This window comes from Alligator mississippiensis, chromosome 7, assembly GCF_030867095.1.
Source record: "Alligator mississippiensis isolate rAllMis1 chromosome 7, rAllMis1, whole genome shotgun sequence".
In the NCBI taxonomy this organism is placed as follows: Eukaryota; Metazoa; Chordata; order Crocodylia; family Alligatoridae; genus Alligator; species Alligator mississippiensis.
Window position 1 is genome coordinate 77,409,687 of NC_081830.1, and position 13,798 is coordinate 77,423,484.

The 13,798-nt window shown below is 43.5% G+C and overlaps 1 protein-coding gene across 3 annotated transcripts in view; it reads left to right on the forward strand.

The window, feature by feature from the left end:
• Positions 1–13,798, forward strand: part of NAALADL2 (N-acetylated alpha-linked acidic dipeptidase like 2) — a 1,094,482-nt gene that overhangs the window by 8,462 nt on the left and 1,072,222 nt on the right. For all 3 annotated transcript variants that reach the window (XM_059731159.1, XM_059731157.1, XM_059731158.1), the window contains exon 2: positions 11,708–11,772. The gene's annotated coding sequence lies outside the window, so the exon portion shown is untranslated. The remainder of the gene's footprint in view (positions 1–11,707; positions 11,773–13,798) is intronic.

Genomic DNA, 13,798 nt, shown 5'->3' on the forward strand with positions numbered 1-13,798 from the left:
GCAGGCTGTTCCAGACCTTGGGGGCTCGGACAGTAAAGAAATTCTTCCTTATGTCCAGCCTGAAATGATCTTGTAGTAGTTTGTGACCATTCGTCCTCGTCATCCCTTGGGGCGCTCTGGTGAACAAACGTTCCCCTAGATACTGGTGATCGCCCCTGATAAACTTGTAGGTGGCCATCAGATCACCCCTGAGCCTGCGCTTTTCCAGGCTAAAGAGCCCCAGGGCTCTCAGCCTGTCATCGTAGGGTCTGCTTCCCTGACCCCTGATCATGCGCGTGGCTCTTCTCTGGACTCTCTCAAGCTTCTCCACATCCTTTTTGAATTGTGGAGCCCAAAACTGGACGCAGTACTCCAGCTGCGGCCTCACTAAGGCCGAGTACAGGGGGAGAATGACGTCCCGGGATTTGCTTGAGAAGCATCTATGGATGCAAGCCAGCGTTTTGGTCGCTTTACTAGCCGCAGCATCGCATTGCAGGCTCATGTTCATCTTGTGGTCAATGATGACCCCCAAGTCTCTTTCTTCCATAGTGCTAACCAACATAGCACTGCCGAGCCTATAAGGATGCTGCGGGTTTTTTTTCCCCAAGGTGGAGAACCTTGCATTTATCGGCGTTGAACACCATCAGATTCTCATCCGCCCACTTGCTGAGCCTGTCCAGGTCAGCCTGGATCACCCGCCTGTCTTCTGGCGTGGATGCTTTGCCCCAAAGTTTGGTGTCATCGGCGAACTTGGCCAGTCCGCTTCTGACTCCAGTGTCCACATAGTTAATGAAGATGTTGAACAGTATGGGTCCAAGGACAGAGCCTTGGGGGACCCCACTGGTCACAGGACACCACGATGAGTGACTTCCATCAATTACTACCCTCTGGGTCCGACCCCGGAGCCAATTTTCCAGCCAGTGGATCGTGGGGGACCCAAGGCGACAATTGGCCAGTTTCTCCAAGAGACGATCATGGGACACCAGATCGAAGGCTTTTTTGAAGTCAAGATATATGACATCAATCTCATCTCCCTTGTCCAGGTGATAGGTCACCTGGTCGTAGAAGGAAATGAGATTGGTCAAGTAAGACCTACCCGCAACAAACCCGTGCTGGCTATCCCTTAAGATGTTGGCGTCGGCCAGTCCATTAAGGATGGCCTCCTTAATAAACTTTTCTAAGATCTTCCCCGGGATAGAAGTCAGGCTGATGGGCCTATAGTTAGCCGGATCCACTTTCCTCCCTTTCTTGAAGATAGGCACCATGTTGGCCTTCTTCCAGTCTTCGGGCACTACACCAGAGCGCCAAGAGTTTTCAAAGATCCGCGCTAGAGGCTGGGCTATGATGCTCGCCAGCTCCTTGAGTACCCTGGGGTGAAGATTGTCAGGGCCGGCTGACTTGAAGGTATCCAGCTTCTCAAGATGTTCCTTCACAAAGTCAGCATTAATGGAGGGCAGGGGATCACCCTCACCCAGACTTCCTGGCCCTGTAGCAGGCACAGGCGTCCCATGGGGCTGATGAAAGACCGACGCAAAGTACCTATTTAATAGGTTGGCTTTTTCCTGGGCGTCAGTTGTCAGTTGCCCCATCTGGTTCAGCAGGGGTCCAACGTTGCCCCTGCTTTTCCTCCGGCTCCCCACATATCTGAAAAAGGACTTTTTATTGTCCTTGATGCTCAAAGCTAGCTGGAGTTCAGTTGCAGCCTTGGCTTTCCTGGTCTGCTCCCTACAGGACCGGACCAGTGCAGAATAATCCTCCTTGGAGGTGACTCCCATCCTCCGTCCTTTGTAGGCCTTTCTTTTTAGCCTCAGGAGGTCTGCTAGGTCCCTGGAGAGCCAGGGGGGCTGCTGTGCCCTCTTGCTGCCTTTCCTCCGAGATGGAATAGACTTAGTTTGTGCATTGAGGATCGCTCCCTTGAGGAGCAACCACTCTTCTTGAACTCCCCTCTCCCTGCGGTCACAGTCCCTTAGGGCCTCACTGACAAGCCTCCTGAGCTTGTCAAAGTCGGCTTTCCTGAAGTCAAGGACTTGCGTGTTGCTGACTAACTTGCCAGCTTTTCGGCGGATGGTGAAGGTGATCAGCTCGTGGTCGCTGTCACCCAGCTTCCCATCGATCACTAGGTCGCCGACTAGGTCCTCCCCAGTAGCCAGCACCAGGTCGAGCAGCGCTTTGCCTCTCGTTGGCCCATAGACTTCTTGAGTCAGGTAGAGGTCATCCACGCACGAGAGGAAGCTCTGCGACTGCTCAGATTTTGCTGAGCGATCCTCCCACGAGATGTCTGGGTAATTGAAGTCACCCATGACAACCATGGTCCTGGAGCAAGCTGCCTCAGCCAGTTCCTGGGCAAACTCCTGGTCTAGCTCAGGACTTTGGGTGGGAGGTCTGTAATAGACTCCCACCATTGTGTCCCCTGTGCCGTGTTCCCCACGGATTTTAACCCAGAGGGTCTCCAGCCGTCCACCCTGGTCGCCAATATCGGCTTGCAGGGATGCGTAGCTTTCCTTAACATAGAGAGCTACACCCCCGCCCCATTTCTCTACACGATCCCTCCTGTACAGGGTATAGCCATCTATCCCCGTGGTCCAGTCATGGGTGGAGTCCCACCAGGTCTCCGTGATCCCTATGACATCGTAATTGTTTGCACGGAGCAGGAGGATGAGCTCCTCCTGCTTATTCCCCAAGCTCCTGGCATTTGTGTACAGGCAGGCAAGCGCCCCCTGGGGGGCTCCTTCCTTGCCCACAGATTTTACCAGGGCTGGGGCTGGGGCGGGCTCCCTTGAGTGCCATGATCCGCTGGCTTTGCAAGGATTGCATGCATCACTCAGAGGTATCACAGGGGTCCCTTGGCACGTACAGATGGGAATGCCATGCATGTGTTAAAAGCATGGGAACTAGAATTGCCTCTCACGATTACAACCCACGAGGCTCAGAAAATTCCTGCTCTGCTGCTGAAGATCGTGCCTTCAGGCAATAGGGTTGCTCTATCCGGAGCTTGTACAGGCTGTTCTGGTCCTGCTTCCTGCTGAGAGGACAGATTGCCTCACAGAGAGGCCTCAGCCCTGGCTTCAGTCTCTGCCCCTGCTTTCTCTTATAACCTGGCCCTGGTCCTTAACGTACTCCAGGTCTCCATTTCCCTCCAGCGGGGATTATGCCTTCTGATGCCAGAGGTCTTTCCTGAGGGCAGAGGGCCAGGCCTAGAGAAGGAGCCTCATGTTGCTGCCCAAGCGTAGGTGGCACCATTGTGATGCTGTGGGTTGAATTGCACTCCTACTCCTGTGGTGTGCCAGCTGGAAGCTAGAAGAACCTGCCACCACCACTGCTGTGTGAGAAAGGTGCAGGGCAGGCTGGGGGCTCTTGTCTCATATGGGGAGGGCTCAGGTCTCCCTGTATTTTGAACCTCGGTGAAGCTGAAGCTATAATGGTCCAGCGTGGATGCAAGAGGTCAGGGTTTCTCAGGGTAACACTTAACCAGTCCAATAACAGGCATAGGCTTGAGAAGTATTTGCCTCTCATCCCAGTTGAGGGCAGTGGTTGAGGCAAATACAGTGCTCTTGCTTGAGCCTTGGTGGATCTGTTTGCTGGCACATCCAGGGGCCCGGCTCATCCCTGGCCCCTTCCTTGTCTTTCCTGGGGACTCCCCTCTGCCCTGCCCTGGTGCCCCCCTGACACACGACCTCTGCATCCAGACATGTCGCCTTGGCTCTGACTCAGCCACTTGCTGTGGCCCTTGGCGGGGCTGCCAGATGGGCTGATCCCTCCTAACATGCACAAAGCGGTTCAGGGCAAGCGCTCGCCCACTTTATGGCTGCTGAAAACCTCTGTGGGGAGTTCCGTGCCACTATACAATGCCTGTCGCCTCCTCTCCAGGTAGAGGTGTGGGGCCGCAGCTGGGGAGAAGCTTGTGAAGCAGCAGGGGTGGTGGCTGCTCCGGCTGTTTGCAGCTGCAGCTCCCTCCCTCTGCTCGTCTCCTGTAGTCTCCCCCCGCCCACAGCAGCTGGGCTGAGCCAGCTGCTCCAAGAAACACAGGGCTGTGGGGGAGACCCCTCCTCAGGGCTGGGCTGCTGGGGGTGGGTCCCTGCCTTTGGGCCATGTGGGAGCAATGCAGCAGCAGGAAGTGGGGCAACAACACCAGGTGTTCTGGCCCCGGCCAGCTCGGAGTGGCTTTGGCGAGAGCTCAGCTGTCTTCTGTGGCCACCAGGGTAATGATGGGGCCAGGGAAGGGGCCACCTGCAGCTGGGCAGAGTTTCACCTACTGGTCATCTATATGTGTCTGACACCCCCCCCCCCCCTTTGGTCATCTAAACATATGTCACACACAGAATGTTGAAACTAGCAAGGCCAGGCTTTAAAAGCAAAGACAAAAGACAGCTATGAGTCACGAGACATTCGGAGTACAGGGAAGAAGCTTCGATGGGACCTCTGTCGCAGCAGCTCGTGTGTGAAGCAGGGCTAGGTTACCTGGCAACTTTGCTCGCCTGTGACAAGAGGTTGGCAGATGTTGGGAAGGCCGGCATTCTCTTTCACGCTGCACACGGCGCTTTAGGAGTCAGACAAAAATGGAAATGAATTGCTTTGACACTTATCTGCAGATTGTGAATTTAAAAGGTGATTTGTACTACATGAAAACATAGTATTTTTAGCGTGGCATGGTTTCACCTTTTTAACTAGTTCTGAGGTGTTATCTTGAACATGCTGTGCGGTGTTGTGCTAGAGCAGGCAGTCTGCAGAGCACACATTCCTTATGTAAATATGATTTAGTTGCCGTTTTTTAAATTTTAAGTTGCTACCTGTTACCCTGAACTATCCAAACTTTAAGTTTATTGATTTTTTTTTGTGCAGTTACAGATTAACTTTGCTCAATTTATAAGTGAGACAATGTTGACTTGGTTAAAAAATTAGGCCTTTTGGATATAGAGAAAGAGAACAGATTTGTATTATTCTGAGGCTTGAAAGGTGTCCTAAAAGTTTTAAAGAATGAAGGAGAAAAAAGTTTGACTTTCTTTTTTCAGTAATATTTTAAAAACTTTCCAGAAAAGCCATTGAAATAGTAGTATATACAAACCTTTCCAGAAAGGGTCCGCATATGCGAAACACAAATGTACCCGAACTTTTGCCTCCTCCCTTCACCGTCTGCAGTGGTCCTTCAGTTTGGACTTATTCAAATGATATGAATTCCATGCAAGTACTTCCGCTCTGTGCAGAGCAGGTTCAGAATTCTGCAATGTGATCTGTGCTGACGTGAACCCCTATGGTAGGATTTCAAACAGGTGTTGAGCTTGCCTTTTGTTTGTAAGTTCACAACCATAGGAGAGGCAGTAGGTAGGGTCTGGTAAGGGTTTTCTCTTTACCGACAATTCTATAGTTGAGTTATTGAAACAGAGAGAATTCTTAGTATGGAAATAATTTGAATCTTTCTTAAAAGTCATGTAATGGTGTGGACATCCTGCTCGAGGTGGGCTTGTTTATTGTTTAGTAGTACTGACTTAGAACTGGCAAGCAAATTGATTTGGTGTATGGAAGGCAGTTGAGAGTATGCACTGTAACAATGCGGACGTACTGTATATCAAGCAGTACTATTTTTAGATTCTTAATCTACCCAGCTCTTGGAAGAGACCAAGTGCATACATAATCCAGCATTTATTCCCAGTATCAACAAAATGAAGGCATGAAAGCCTCCCTCTCTCCCTCCCGGTTTTACTGTTGCCTTGAGCTCACAACATTGTAGAGAAAAGTCTAGGAGTGTGATTTATCTGTATTCTACCAGAAATGACTCTAGTGACAATTTTAATGCATTTGGTTGTATGGTCAAATTTGGTTTTATTGAAAATGATGTGATCTCTATGCAGCATAAACAGTGAAGGCCAGGACATTTGATGAAGCGGTTTTGATGCTTCTGCTACAATTTAGAAAAGCCACAGGTTCCCAACAGAAGAGGGTTCCTGTATTGTGGAGCCCGATCCCCGTCCCCCGCCCCCCCTTCAGGCATATGTTGACCAATTAGTATATGGTTGCATATATATTAAACAATTAATATATCATTACAGAGGCAGGGCATTGGCAGTGCCCTCATCTGCACTGTGTTTACCTATTGCATGTTGTAGGGTTTTGCTGGCGTTTCAGGTACTGTCTTGTAGCTGTGCATGAGAGCTTGGAGTAGTGATTATGGGGATTCTGAGTAAATGTTGCCTCTGAATTCAGGGGACTGGACTTTGGCCCAGAGGACCCCGTCTGATCCCATGTTCCTCGCCAGGCTCCTTCATGGTAAGCTCTGTCTTTTAGTTTCAGTAGTCAGGGTGAAAACTGTTTTGCTGAATCTAGAAATTCTTTTAAACAGTGCAGGGATCAAATACTATAGTTCAGCACAAACTGCTTTTGATGGCTCCCTCTTTATTTTCCCCCACCCAGAATAAAGAAAATAAAATGTTGCCATAGGTTTCATCTATCTCCGTTTTATGAGTAGTAAAAAATAACCAGTTATGCTTAATTCATTAAAAGGCTACTTGTGGTTGTATGATGGGTCTCAGATTCATTGCGATCCCAGTTTCCAGTTTCAGTGGTGTGTCACAAGCTTTCAAACAATAGTAATCCATGTCCTGACTCCTATCAGTTATGTTCTGGTACATGCAGCCACCTGCATCTTGTTCTTTTCAAATACTCTTTGGGCAGGAACAAACTATAAAACAAAACAATGGCTTTGCGTGGTTTAAGCATGAACTTCCTTCCTCAGCAAGAAAAATTGTTTTCAGAGAAAGTATCTGCGTGATTATATCCTTTTGGTGCTTGTTTGTGTGTAAGCTGCTGCTGAATGTGTACAGCTGGTCTTGCTCTATGCGTGGTCCTTGAGATATAAAAGTCTTCTGCAGTCCCAGCTTGGTTTCCTAGTTCTTGTCTGCAGAAGTACCTGCATTTTTGGTGCTTAGTGGCTGCTCTGTTGGTATGTCTGTCATCATCTATGGTCATTTTATGTTTGCTAGGATGGGGTCAACAGAGTAATATCATTAGTAAAAAATAAATGACTGAAGTTTGTATTTCAGATACAGTTATGCATTTGATGCTGGTGGTATAATGCAACAGAAGATGCAGACTGAGGTATTGCACTAACTGTAGGATATGGATCAAGAACTTTTTATGTTGTATTCCTACTAAATTGTTGTGAAGCTCTGGACCAGTGATTCCCAGTCAGGGTGCCATGGGGTGCTGCAAGAGCCTTTTAAGGATGCTGCAAGGTGCCACACAATATCAGCAGTGCTATGTGTGTAATTACCTACACAATGCACAAGATGGAATCCAGAGATTTCAAACAGGGATTCCAAAAACTTTTCTGACCGGTTGTGGTTTTTGTGAGTGTGTTGCAACAGAGTAATTGCTCTGTTATTTTTTTGTAGTAAAAAAAATGAGTGAAAGCTAAGAACTGGCATTTTCCAGCAGGCACCTTGGGTCTAATGAAAGGTGGTTTGAGTCTAAAAAGGTTGAGAACCATTGCTCTGGGCAAATCGCTTCAACTCTGTGTCAGGTTCCCAATGAGTAAAATAATGATTATAACACTCAGCTACCTCAGGGAGGTTGTGAGTATTAATGAACTGTGAACTTTGTGCCTCTGTGCAGTGCTCTGAAGGTGTGAAGCATGGAGTGTATTTTTATTAAATTTAAACTAATTTATAAAGAGAAAGATTTATCTTTCTTGTCATCTATAGATATCCTGGTTATATTCCTGTTTTAAGATGGGAATTGCATTGGGGAAGTTTTAGGATCTATAGAAGCAAGTATCTGCCTGATATTCCCTTATGTTGTGCATGGTACAGCACAGAATACAAAATTATAGTTCTCTGCTGACAGGAAGATAATGTGCATTGTATTCATTCTTGCTATGTGCCCTTTCTTTCATGTACTGTGTATACACAGTATCAACTCCACTTTTGTCATTTTATGGGGACAAGATGCATATTGTTTGTAATCCAGCAAGTAGTGGAGCTGTTTATGGAGGATGATGGACCTTAGCATCATGGACTGCTATTTTGTCCTGGTGCAAGGAAATAAGCCTTTTTATATCCATCCACTTTACAAATAGTGCTTCCAAGGAGTATGCACAACAGTGTCTCATAAAACTGCTATATTGGCTACCAATTTTTGCAGCTACCTTGCTTAGTTGATCATTAGGTTTTTGTGCAATGAAGTGTTGAAATCAAAGATCACTGTAGAGAGAATGGAATCAGCTTCAGAAGCAGAGAATGAAATCTCTGACAATTTTATGATTATACCTTAGGTACATCAAGGGAAGCATTTGGGGAAACTGTCCATGCATGTAGTGCTGCTTTTTAAGATACAGTAAAGCACTACTGATTGTACAATAAGAACACAATACCTCCCATTTTTAAATCTGCAGAAGAATTTCTATTTGAACCCCTTTGCTTATACCTTCCCTGGGTTGAAACTATCGGACTTGATTTCTTTTTTCTTTCACGTCTCACAATATTGCTTATGTGGTACGTGGGAAGTGTGTGTGTGTGTGTTGAAAAATTAAGGTTTTTTTTTGTTTTCAAAGCTGGTTTCCAAGATATGCATAAGGATTTTCTCTACTGTTAACTATTGTAGTATAAAATGAAGAACCCCCCCCCCAACTTTGTACATCAGTCTAAAGAGAAGGGGTTGGGAAATAGTTATTGTTTTGGTAAGCGAGACCAAAACAATGGTAAACGTTCAATAACGTATTCAAATTGTCTCTTCCGAACTCTTTCCTGCTAAATGTAATACGTTTCCCATGTATAGCAGGCAAAGAATTTGACCCACACAGTATTTTTTCTGAGACTTCTGTTTGAAAATAAATGGAAATATTAATCTCCAAGTATATTTTTAATATGAAATCCATTCTTGAACAGTGGTATTGCAGTGCCTCTGGTTTAGGTGAGTAGAGATCACTGTTTCTGTCTTTACTGGGATAAAACTCTCCATGGCTTTTACCTAAATTAGGACTGCAGGAACTGATCTTGAACTGCATAAAGAATAATAGTTAGAACTGCCATGTTTCTTGGTTTGGGGAATTAACTTGCTTTGTAGACTACTGTTTCATTATTTTAAATTTAACTTTCTACCTCAGTGGTGTGCAAAATGAAGTTTTACTTTAATATACTGATTGCCACATGTATTAAATATTGATTTTTTTTTTTAAATGTATAGTTTACACTATTATAACAGTTAACTGGGCCATTGGCCCTATGGACCATATTTGTGTTCTGTTCAAGGGTAGGTATTGCTTTGAAAGAAAAAAAAAAAAACCAGCATGTAAACTAGAATTGATTTAACATAAGTTTGAGTAGGTGTCACAAACAGAATTCTTTCTAGCTCCTCCCATGTTTCTGGATTCCTGTAGAGCACTTGTGAAAGAAAATGTTTCAGTTGCAAAAAAATAAGTTTGATCTCAAACTCGTATGCATTTACTTTTAAAAAATATACTGTATTTGTGTTAGTACATAATGTGCATCTCCATGTGCAATTAGCTGACACTTTGCGCCAGAGTCAGTAGCTCCTGGGCACAGTGTATACGTGTGTGTCCGGGACCACAGCATTTTGAGTCGGGACAGAGCAGCCCTGAGCTGGCATCAGGTTTGTGGGGGGTCAGCCTTGGGCTCTGGGTTGTGGCGGCAGTCGGTGGAAGGGCTGGCTGGGGCCTGCAGGTGGCCCCCTGAAGCCTGCAGGTGGCCCTCGCACTATTGCATCCTGGTGCCCCAGCCAGCCCTGGTCACCGTCTACACATGTGTTGAGCTGGGTGTAAATTACTCCACTGTAGGTAGTCCTTGTCATGGACAGTATTATCCTACAGCAGAGATAATGAATTCACTGTGTCCTAATACAGGCGCACATGTAGTCGCACCCAGTAAAGCTCAGTTCTGGAAGGGGTTGAGTGGCCTGGATTCTATTTTGAAAAGCACTTATTAGCTCTGCTGAGCCTAATCAGGCTTAAAAGTTAAGCAGGTTCTTGAATGGTTGGTGAACTAGTGCTGTAGTGGTCAACCCATTGCGAGATTGATCTTCACAGTTGTTAAAATGATACTTAAAGTATTTATGTAAATATATTTGTAAAACAAGGTTACATTCTAGTAAATGCATTATAAAGCTCTGTCTTCTCAGTTAATGGCAAATTCAGCATTGCAAGTGTCTTTAAAGATACGTTTGTACAAAACTGTTTCCAAAATAGAAATTTCTATGTGGACAGTCATTATAACTGCTAATGTAAATAAAGACAAGAGATTTTAACAATGTCAGCACTAAAATATGTCATTATTGTTCTTGTTATTTTCCATCAACTGTGTGCTTAATGCAGTGCAAAGCCAAAAATTAAGATGGCCAGTGTCCTGCAGAGTTAACCATCTAGAACATAGGCTTGGGAGAAAAAAGGGCATATTGCAAAGCTCATAGAAGTATCAGTGATTTGAGAAGTGTTTGCCTTTGTTATTAGGGAATGATTCTGTTGTAGGGGATGTTGAAGGAAGGATTTGAACGGGAACTAAATGTTGAAAATTTAAACAAGATTAGGAGGGTTGTGTAACCCAGTATCTGGCACTGGTACAGCCGCTTGCAGAATGTTGTGTCAAGTTGTGATGCCAAACCTTCAAGGAAGACGTTGAAAACTTGGAGAGGCTTCAGAGAAGATTCACAAAAATCATTAACGGATTAAAAAGCATGCCTTTCAGTGAGAAATTCTGGGAGCTTGATAATATTAAATCATAAAAGAGAAAATTAAGGGATGACTTAAGAGCTCTGTGTAAGCATCTACATGGGCAACAGAAATTTGACAATCAAGGATCATTAGCAGACCTGGTTTTAACAGGAACTAATGACTGGAAATTGAATGTAGAACATTCACTAATAAAGATTTAAATCTGTTTAAAAAAAAAAGACTAGAAATAAGTAACATTTTCAACGGCAAGGGTATAGGACATTTGGGAAAAGTTACACAGTGTCAGAGTGGGTTCTTCATCATGAGAAATATTTAAATCAAGGTACACTGTAGTTGAAACAGAAATAATTCAGGAAAAACTCATGATCTGTATTATCTGTCCTGGCCTCCCTGTATCCCAGTGGTCAATAATTAAAAAAACAAACAACCCCCCCCCAGAAAGTGATTCTTCATTCACCTGCTCTGGTTTCAGCAGTAGGAAGAAGCTGAATGACCCTCCAAAAACTTGCAGATAAGCAAAAGATGATTTCTTGCTTAAAATAAGGAACACAAAAGCTAGATTCATATCTATTGTCAAGATTCTACAAGATTTTCACAAAGACACTTGCAGAAATAGACCTCAGTCTGTTAGTAAGGGGTGGAATTGAAAGCAGAACAAATCAACTTCTTTGGAAGACTCTTCTGTAATATAGCCTGTTGTATTCAGCAATTGAAAAATAACCTAATTGTAATATTTGTTAGGAGGAATTTGAAGACCCTTCAGAGACTTGTGGAAATTCTACATTATACTTTCTCCTGTAATGGAAAATCAGCAGGAATACATTGCAGTTTTTGGTTTTCTCAGCTTTTACCTGCCTTTAGCAAACTATGAAAAAGTCTCTGACATGGTGGAAATAGAAGCAGTGTAGGAACCCATGAAGGAGCCATAAATAAGAATTGTGAATCCTGTTCTTGACATACAAGCTTGACAAGAAGATCAGAAATCAAGTAGAAGTGGAAAGTCAAATAAGGTTTCCCTTCATGTAAACTCTTTTTCTTCTCTTTCCGTTTCAGGATGGTTTTAGTTCTTCTCCAGAGAAAGGCATCCTGATAAAAGGACATGGGCCATCCTTTAACTGGTAAGTGGAACTGACATTTTTGTGCAAAGCCTTAAAGACCTCAAAGCAATGATTAGAGAACTGACCACAGAGGAACATTAATCAGGAGACCAAAATAATACTTAACATACTGTGGAAAGGTGTGTTGTAGTGATTTTGACAGAAGCCAACTGTTTGTTGGAACTTTTTTTTAACAGTTTGAAGTGAAAAGAAGACCTGAGGATAGAAAGAGAAATTTCACAAGATTCAAGAATTGTATGGTTCTTCCCTGCCTGATAAAGCTCTTGGTAACGCTGAAGCATTCTTTCTCATTCAATGCCCATTTCTGTTGCATTGGTCATAAGAAAAAAAGCAGAAAGGATTTGAGAACAGGTGTGTTTCTTGTTGCAACATAGAGAACAAACAGCGAACAGACTGAAGTGTAAGACCTGTAAGCCATCTCCTGAAAAGAAGCTGCCTAATGAAAAGCATGATAGCCTTAAAGACCAGTGGATGGTAGGCACATTGCTGTCAATGAAAATGTCAGGGAATCCTAAACTTATTTGAAATTTTTACAGTGGTTTTTCAGGGGTCAGTTAAACTTGACCTGTAAATTTTAGCGGGTAAGGTAATTAATTAAATTAAATTTAGCAGGTAAAGTAATTAAATGCTTGCAACTGGATGGACATATTGAGGGCTACCGTAAGTATGGCTGCATATGATATTAGATAGTAAAGGCAGGGTCAGTGATATGAAGAATTACTCTGGCAAACCTTTAACAAGGCATCTATATAACATAATCAGTGAGGAATGGGATTTTCATTTGAAGAACACCATGCACTTATTGGCAGTTTCCAAGTGGACCTGTGTATATTTAGTTGCTTGTTTTATAGCTCTTGCTCTACAGGTGAACATGCTAAATACTGCAGAGTTATTTGGCCATATGCTTCTGTTTTTATAGTGCTTTATTTTGCAGGCTCTTCATATAAATAGAATCATTCTGTTCCACCAAGAGTGTAACTGTGTGGTGGTGAGGGGAAGAGAAAGGAATGTTGTTATTTCAAACATTATACCTTTTGCAAGAGAGCAGATGGTGTTTGTATATAGGGCTTCAAGTAAGTTTTCCATTCTGCTGAAGCTACAACATTCCTCCAGATTGAGTAAGTGAAATTAGTGATTTTAGATCTCCCTGAATGTACCAGGTTGCATTACAGTTGATGCCAGCATGTTTAAAATCAACAAATGTATCTTAACATCTTATTGACTTTTTTGAAAACTTTTTCCTGTTTTGTTTTTTTGTAAATGATACTAGTTTCGCATAATATAGTTGGGTCCCTCGTGTGGATGGAAGAAGTGATGCTTGCTTTAAAATTTGCTAGGTACATGGTACTTTGGCAGAAAGACAAAGAAATAAATCAAGCATCTAATCTAATTACAAAAATTGGAATCTAAATAATTCACCTGTTTCTTGATTGGAAAAAAAAATTAAGGACCTCTTCCAAGAATCCTTTTACTTAATGCAACATGACTCTTTTAGGAGCCTAGAGAGGCAGTGTCTAAGGTCAGATATGCACATTGGAAGCTGAAATAGGTTTATTAAAGCTGACATGAACATATGTAGGAAAATGCTAATTTAAATAAGGAAGGAAACCTGATGGAAATGATTGAATCTATATCCCCAGTGAATTTAAACTGTTTAAACTGGTAATTTTTTTTAAAGGAAAGAAAATTTGTTGAAGTAATCTGTCTCAAGTGGGAAACATTCCGCATTCTTCCCTAAAATGTGGAGGAGGGTGAAAGTTTTCCTGTCCTAAATGTGGTGAAACTGGTGTAGCCCAGGGGAAGTTATTTAAAAGTAAAATTAATGTTTTTCTTATATATTGAGTATCCCCATTCATGTCTCTGGGCTTGACTCATTCACATCAGATATTACAGAGGTCTAACTATTGACTTTAAAAAACAATTTTTCTGCTTGCTTACATTGGTTGACACTAGAAGAATTCTCAGACAGTTTGTGGAGTTTCACCAGTTGTACGGTAGTGTGAGAAGAAAATCAAGCCCAATGTAA